Source organism: Puma concolor, chromosome B2 (assembly GCF_028749965.1).
Source record: "Puma concolor isolate L17-30 chromosome B2, mPumCon1.1.hap2, whole genome shotgun sequence".
NCBI classification, from domain to species: Eukaryota; Metazoa; Chordata; class Mammalia; order Carnivora; family Felidae; genus Puma; species Puma concolor.
Window position 1 is genome coordinate 29,488,826 of NC_141671.1, and position 8,712 is coordinate 29,497,537.

The following is an 8,712-nucleotide window of genomic DNA, read 5'->3' on the forward strand; positions in this document are numbered from 1 at the left end:
TCAATTTCCTTCATAAGCTTTCTATAGTTTTCAGCATACAGCTCTTGTACATCTTTGGTTAGATTTATCCCTAGTTATTTTATGCTTCTTGGTGCAATTGTGAATGGGATCAGTTTATTGTCTTTCTGTTGCTTCATCATTAGTGTATAAGAATACAATTGATTTCTGTACATTGATTTTGTATCCTGCAACTTTGCTAAATTCATGTATCAGTTCGAGCAGAATTTTGGTGGACTCTATCGGATTTTCCATGTATAATATCATGTCATCTTGCAAAAAGTCAAAGCCTGATTTCATCTTTGCCAATTTTGATGCCTTTGATTTCCTTTTGTTGTCTGAATGCTCATGCTAGAACTTCCAACACTATGTTAAACTACAGCGGTGAGAGTGGACATCCCTGTCGTGTTCCTGATCTCAGGGAAAAAGCTCTCAGTTTTTCCCCATTGAGGGTGATGTTAGCTGGGGTTTTCATAAATGGCTTTTATTATATTTGTGTCCCTTCTATCCTTTCTTGAGGGTTTTTATTAAGAAAGGATGCTGAATTTTGTCAAATGCCTTTTCTGCATCGATTGACCGGATCATATGGTTCTTATCTTTTATTACTGTGATGTATCACGTTGACGGATTTGCGAATGTTGAACCAGCCCTGCATCCCAGGAATGAATCCCACTTGATCACGGTGAATAATTTTTTTTTTAACACAAAATATCTTTCCATTTTTTTTGTGGATTCTTTAATTTCTTTGATTAATGTCTTATAGTTTTTCTTTATTTTTTTATTTATTTTTATTATTTTTTTTCTCATGCCTGTGCTTTATTTATTCATTTTTTTTTTAATTTTTTTTTTCAACGTTTATTTATTTTTGGGACAGAGAGAGACAGAGCATGAACGGGGGAGGGGCAGAGAGAGAGGGAGACACAGAATCGGAAACAGGCTCCAGGCTCTGAGCCATCAGCCCAGAGCCCGACGCGGGGCTCGAACTCACAGACCGTGAGATCGTGACCTGGTTGAAGTCGGCCGCTTAACCGACTGCGCCACCCAGGCGCCCGTATTTATTCATTTTTAAAAATATGGAACGCTTCACGAATTTGCCTGTCATCTTTGCGGAGGGGCCATGCTAATTTTCTCTGTATCATTCCAATTTTAGTATATGTGCTGCCGAAGCGAGCACTGAATAATTCTTTTTATATGCTGTTGAATTCAATTGGCTAGTATTTTCTTGTGAATTTTTGCATCCATATTCATCAGGGATATGGACCTGTAGGTCTCTTTTTAAAATGGGTCTCTGTCTCGTTTAGGAATCAAAGTAATGCTGGCTTCATAGAATGAGACTGGAAGTTTTCCTTCCCTTTCTATTTTTTGGAATAGCATGAGAAGGATAGGTATCTTCCCTGCTTTAGACGTCTGGTAGGACTCCCCTGGAAAGTCATATCTCTTCTTCTGCTGGGTTTAGGCTGTCTTTCTGTTCCCCTCTATTTCCTTTAGGTGTGCTGTTAGAATTTGTATTTGGGATTTTTCTTGTTTCTTGAGATGGGCCTGGATTACAATGTATTTTCCTCTCATAACTGCCTTTCCTGCATCCCAAAGCGTTTGAATTGTATTTTCATTTTAGTTTCCATATATTTTTTTAATTTCTTCTCCAATTGCCTGGTTGACCCACTCATTCTTTAGTAAGGTGTTCTTTAACCTCCATGCTTTTGGAGGTTTTCCAGACTCTTTCCTGTGGTTGTTTTCAAGCTTCATGGCATTGAGGTCTGAAATTATGCCTGATATGATCTCAGTTCTTGTATACTTATGAAGGGCTGTTTTGTGACCCAGTATGTGATCTATCTTGGAGAAGGTTCCATGTGCACTCGAGAAGAAAGTCTATTCTGTTGCTCTGGGATGCAGCGTTCTATATATATCTGTCAAGGCCATCTGATCCAATGTATCATTCAGGGCCCTTGTTTCCTTATTGACCATGTGTCTAGATGATCTATCCATATCTGTAAGTGGACTGTTAAAGTCCCCTGCAATTACCGCACTCTTATCAATAAGGTTGCTTATGTTTGTGAATAGTTGTTTTATATATTTGGGGGCTCCCATACTCGGCGCATAGACATTTATAATTGTTAGCTCTTCCTGATGGATAGACCCTGTAATTATGATATAATGCCCTTCTTCCTCTCTTGTTACAGCCTTTAAATTAAAGTCTTAAGTATGTCTACTCCTGCTTTCTTTTGACTTCCAGTGGCATGATAAATAGTTCTCCATCCCCTCACTGTCAATATGAAGGTGTCCTCAGGTCTAAAATGAGTTTCTTGTAGACAGCAAATAGATGGGACTTGTTTTTTTATCCACTCTGATAGCTTATGTCTTTTGGTTGGCACATTTAGTCCACTTACGTTGTATTATAGAAAGCTATGGGTTTAGAGTCATTGTGATGTCTGTAGGTTTCATGCTTGTAGAAATGTCTCTTGTACTTTATCTCACAGGATCCCCGTTAGGATCTCTTGTAGAGCTGGTTTAGTGGTGACGAATTCCTTCAGTTTTTGTTTGGGAAGACATTTATCTCTCCTTCTATTCTAAATGACAGACGCTGGACAAAGGATTCTCGGCTGCATATTTTTTCTGTTCATCACATTGAAGATCTCCTGCCATTCCTTTCTGGCCTGCCAAGTTTCAGTAGAGAGATCAGTCACGAATCTTATAGGTCTCCTTTATATGTTACCGCACGTTTATCCCTAGCTTCTTTCAGCATTTTCTCTTTATCCTTGTATTTCGCCAGTTTCACTATGATATGTCGTGCAGAAGATCGATTCAAGTTACGTCTGAAGGGAGTTCTCTGTGCCTCTTGGATTTCAATGCCTTTTTCCTTCCCCAGATCAGAGAAGTTCTCACCTGTGATTTCTTCAAGTACACCTTCAGCACCTTTCCCCCTCTCTTCCCCCTCTGGCATACCAATTATGCCTAGATTTTTTCTCTTTAGTGCATCACTTAGTTCTCTAACTTTCCCCTGATACTCCTGGATTTTTTATCTCATTTCTTCTCAGTTTCCTCTGTTTCCATAATTTTATCTTCTAGTTCACCTATTATCTCCTCTGCCTCTTCAGTACGAGCCGTGGTTGTCTCCTTTTTATTTTTCACCTCGTTTATAGCATTTTTTTAGCTCCTCCTGACTGTTCCTTAGTTCCTGATCTCTGTAGCAATAGATTCTCTGCTGTCCTCTATACTGTTTCCAAGCCCAGAGATTAATTTCGAGTAACATTCTAAATTCACTCTCTGTTATACTGTTTTAAGTCCTTTTTGATCAGTTCCTTAGCTCTTGTTATTTCCTGGAGATTTTTTTGAGGGGAATTCTTCCGTTTGGTCATTTTGGATAGTTCCTGGAGTGGTGTGGAACTGCAGGACACTTCCCCTGTGCTGTCTTGAATAACTTGCGTTGGAGGGCAGGGCCGCAGTTAGACCTGATGTCTGCCCCCATCCCACCGCTGGGGCCACAGACTGGTGTGTACCTTCTGGCGTATTAGCTGGGGTGGATCGGCAAGGTGCACAGTGTTGCGAGGGGCAGTCTCAGCTCATTTATCCTTCGGAGATCCGCTTCGGGAGGGGACCTGCGGCACCGGGAGGGAGTCAGACCCACCGCCAGAGCGATGGATCCGCAGAAGCACAGCGTTGGGTGTTTGCGCGGAGGGAGCAAGTTCCCTGGCAGGAACTGCTTCCCTTTGGGATTTTGGCTGGGGGATGGGCGAGGGAAATGGTCCTGGCCAGCGTCTTTGTTCCCCGTCAAGCTGAGCTCTCTCATCCCGGGGGCCCAGCAACTCTCCCTCCCGTTGTCCTCCAGCCTTCCCGCTCTCTGAGCAGAGCTGTTAACTTATATAAACTTCCAGATGTTAAGTCCCGCTTGCTGTCAGAACACACTCCGTCTGACCCCTCTGCTTTTGCAAGCCAGACTCAGGGCCTCTGCTTGGCCGGCGGGCTGCCCTTCTGCCTTGGCTCCCTCCCGCCAGTCCGTGTAAGGCGCACCACCTCTCCGCCCTTCCTACCCTCTTCCGTGGGCCTCTGCATCTGCGCTTGGCTCCAGAGAATCGATTCTGCTAGTCTTCTGGCAGTTTTCTGGGTTATTTAGGCAAATGTAGTTGGAATCTGAGTAATCAGCAAGACGCAGTGAGCCCAGCATCCTCCTACGCTGCCATCTTCCCCCTGGATCTGCATGTACAAAGTTCTAAAGATAGGCAATGAATTCTTGATGTTCCTAGGTTTCTGCTGGACCCAGGGCCATCCTTGGCCCAGCCTCCAGAGGAAAGGCCTAGGGTCCTACAGCCCAACTCTGTGGGCAGCTGGAAATATGATGAACTAACTCCCCTTAGTTTAGACAATAGCTACAGAAGATAAGGCTTCAGTGTTCTCCCATATAGTGTTGTGTTAGCAGTGGATTTCTCGAGAGTTCCATAGAGTCATGAAGTGTCAATTGGCCTGGGTTCTCCGTGGATGACTCACTGTGCTCTGGGATACTAGAGAAGTGCTTGATACTTACTGGGAGCCATTTAGAGCCTAGAGAGGCTTGGGGACTTGAAGTGGTGAGGACTCGGGAAAGGGAAGGACATGTCAGAGCACAGGACACTGAGTCTAGAGTGCAAGGCCAATACCAGTGCATGTTGGGCCCCCGGGCTCTTCATTTGGAAACAGGGTGTCATTTTTCTGGCTGACAGGAAGATGCCTCATGAGTCAAAAGTATACACTGGGGATGGACAGAGTAATGGGAAGCGCAGAAGCTGGAGATCCCTTGCCCAGCCTTGGAGCCTGTAGGTCCTGAGTTTACCCAGGGAACTTAAAAGGCCACTGCCTTCATGTCAGCCACATAATGGTGCTGATTTTGTTTGGTGGTCTTCATGCCTGTGTCTCCAGTGCTAGCGCTGGACACCAGGGAACAGGCAGGCTCCTGTATCACTGGTTCCCACTGAGATTTGCTGGAGGAATTGAACAAGACAAACGTTCTGCAGAGGTTCTGGATTTCCCCTGCTTCAGATACAATAGGAATCTCCCATGACTAGTAATAATCTTCACAGAGGAAGCCAAGCAAAGTGTAGAGGAAGGGCTCCACGGTCCTCCTATTTCTTCATTCAGTAACTGCTCCACCCATGCACCTGTGCCAGGGGATCTGCTGGGCCCACGTTGGAAGCAAGGCTTCCAATGACAAAGTGGTCCCTCCCTGCCAGGTCCTCACAGTCTGCTGGGGAGAACAGAGGTATGACAGGCAAGATGTGAAAATAGAAGGGGGGGCAAGAACTGTAATAGTGAAAAGAACAAGTGTGCTATGAGGACAGGCTGGGGAGTCACTGGAGGTTATGAGAGGCCTCAGTGAGGTGAACAAGCTTGGAAAGTGCTATTAGTCCTCAAGGATGCATATAGGGAGGGCTCAGAGCTATGAACAGGAACCCAGGTTGAGACATACTAAGTACTAATAAAGACTTGATATATAATTAGGTGATGTCCTCATTACTTATGCAAGACGTAAATCAGCCCTGGGAAGTAGAGATACGATGATTATTTTCTAGTTATTTGATCTGTAAAGTGGAGGTAGCAAAGAGAACATAGGGAGAAGGACACAAATACTGGTCTATGCAAACGGATCCTTGTTGTGTTCCTATGCCAATTTGCATAAATTTCACTGTTGCTAATCCTAAGAGTGAAGAAGTGGAGTCTTAGCTTCCAAAGATTAAAAAGGCAAGGTCCTTTCCATTTCCCTTTATGTGCAGAAATTGGAGGGCCAGATAAACCTCCATCTTTCCAGAAAACATTCCTTCTACTAGACTGTTCAGAGGATGTGGGCTTATTTGAACATTTTATTTCAAGATGTCCTCTAGCAACCCTGTCCATAATACTGTCAAATACCTCAGTGAAGCGTATGCTCAGTCTCTCCATAACAGGTTGCCCAAGTAATATTATTCCAGGGGTGGTCTGAATAGCTGAGACTAGAGCAAGCTATAACATCATGAGGGTGAGATATGCTTGTTTTTTGAGGTATATCAAAGCTTGTGGTGGACACAAAGGTAACATTGTCTGGCCTTGTAGAGGTTTTAGACTGTACATGCAAAAGCCAGTTGATTTTTAGTTGGAGACAAGGAGATAAGTTGCTAAGTTTATTAACCACATAGGAGGTGCTGCAGGAAGCCACCATTGAGGTCTTGGCATATAAAGCCAATACTCTTGTTCCGTTTGGAAGGCTGTGTTAAGATTAACTCCTTCCATGAACTCTGTGTCATTACTGCTAATAGGAATATCCCGGGCTAGGAGTGTTACGCTATCAAATGGAGGTGGGTTAAGGAGATGAGCCCAATCTGAATATTGAGCTTGCCTGGGCAAATGAGGGCAAGGAGAAGAATCAGGATTACACTTATTGAATTTTTGTGCAGGACAGAAATCATGGCCATCAGTTGTGAATTTGGGTATCTGAAAACCATTGTGTTGTAAGAGGATCCTGGCCTGGTTGGACAGGCATTTAAAGCTTCCCCTTGTGATATCAGGGGCAAGGACTTGCATTTGTGTAGTGGCTTCAGGATGAGGAGTCCATGAAGAAGCTTCTTTCTTCTTGAAAAAGGGGGCAGTGGCCGCTCACTCAGAGTCATTCTCCGGAAGTCTTGGTTCATTGGAAGATGTCCTGGGGGGGGGTCTCCATGATGCCATGGTAAGTCTTCACCAACTGAGAGGGTATCCACAGAGGTCCAGAATCTGAAAGAACATAAGCATATCCTCGACCCCAGGTGAGAAGTTTCTTGAGACCAGTCCATGTGGACCCTCCTTTCGGGGGTTTTGCATAGCACCATAGGTTGAGAGGGTTTATCTTATTTTGAAGAATATCACTCAGCTGCAGTTAGTTCTTGAGGATTAAGATTTGAAAAGTTGACAGTAATCCTAGCACCCTCAAGAAGGAGCTGAGGTTTAATGCAGACAGCCAGGTGTGTTTCTCCCTTTTTGTATTCTTTAACATGTTTTTGAGTGTCTGATGTGCTTAGTTTTCAATTGCTCGGCCTTGTGGATTATAAGGAATTGGTAATTCCAAACAAGTCTTATGGAAAACGGTGTAAAAGCGTGTGCTGTCCTCTTGTTTTCCCTTTATTAACATTATATTTATTTACTTATAAATAATTATATTTATTTATTCATTTATTTATAAAAAAACATATTTTTATATTCATTTTCTTATAAATAGGTACATTTATATATTTATAAACATATTTATGTATTCCTTTGTTGAGTTGATTGTTACCTTTAACAAAATTTGTTACTTTTATATCTATTTTACATATCTCTTAATTTTTTATATAGGAAGTTACTTCTTTCCATTAGATTTGATTACATTTAGCAGAAATTTCACTCTTACAAACCTTAGTCTCCAGTGAAAACTAAGTGGTTACCAATTTTGACTTGTCTGATACATCAGAATATTTTTTAGGTGTTACACTCATGAATCCATTGAGCATAAAGCATGTTTTTTCAATGGATTTAGACAGTTTTAGTGGTTCTTTTCTTTTTTTGCCACAAGCAGTCAGAAGTCAACCTCTGTTTCACAACCAATGTTTCAGCATTCCATTTGATTTGCAAGAGGCCTAAGTGTCCTATAAAGTTTTTTCAATTTATTATTTAAGGAAAATATTCAAGTTTTAGGTTACCAAAGACCCTGAAATCTATTTTTAACAATTACCCATGAAAACTATGAGACGGACAAATTTAACCATTACTTTAATTCATCCTTTCGCTAACAAATTGGAACAGAGATAACATGAACTTATTTGACCTTTCGTAAACCTTAATAAAGTTTTATAATTTAAAAGGCATGCCTATCTTAATAATATTTTATCTTTGTCCCCTTGAAAGTTTACCATTGTCAATTTTTTCCCATGGAACCAGTGAGGAAATTTAAAGTGTAAGAAGGGTGTTTTTTGCCTTTTGACGGCCTGGGGACGAGGTGTTGGGTCTGAGGCATTGTAGAGCCAGACTTGCAAGTTACACCCCCAGGCTGTGCAGAAAGGGGAGAAAGAAGGAAAGCAGAAAAGGTGAGAAGCCACAAAGAGGCTTGAAGAGAGATAAAGACACAGAGGGCAGAGAAAGAGTTCACCTGGTCCTAAATCCTGTCATTTCAGATAGATGAAAAGATACTGATTTCTCTTTTGTTTTTGTATTATTTCGCTTCGTTTTGTTTTGTTTTGTTTTGTTTTGTTTTTCACTAGTGGAATTAGGCATTCTATGTCGGGCCTGAGAAGAGAAGGGGGTTCCCTGAGACAAAAGATTATGCAGCTATTTGGGAAATTTTCTTAAAATCTCCATCCTGAGGTAGACTAGCCAGAGACAGTTGGCTCTTAATCCAGGAAATGAAGGAGGGAGAAGCCCACATATATAGTTAGAGTAAGCAAAGTGTATAGGGAGAAACTGAGAGATTTAGAATCCCCTGCATTAGGGATAGTCTGTGTAAAATACACTACATTATTTTAGCCCACTGTTCTACTGACATTGATTGGAAAGATGGGCTCGCTGCCTTCATTGTGAATACTGCCCTGTGTCAGACAGTTGTTTAACTGACACCGGAATCTATCTATCTATTGAGAGGGGTATAGATATAGATATTTCAATATATCGATATATAGATAGATCCATATATATCCATGTATATATATCTATCCATATATATGTATATATAGGAATATATCCATGTATATATGTCTATATATCTAC

The 8,712-nt window shown here is 41.9% G+C and overlaps 1 non-coding gene across 1 annotated transcript; it reads right to left on the reverse strand.

Moving 5' to 3' along the window:
- Nucleotides 1-1,064: 1,064 nt before the first annotated feature.
- LOC147580826 (U6 spliceosomal RNA) lies at nt 1,065-1,171 on the reverse strand. Its single transcript, XR_015251765.1, has one exon. It is a non-coding gene; the product is annotated as a U6 spliceosomal RNA (small nuclear RNA).
- Between the last annotated feature and the right edge of the window lie 7,541 nt (nt 1,172-8,712).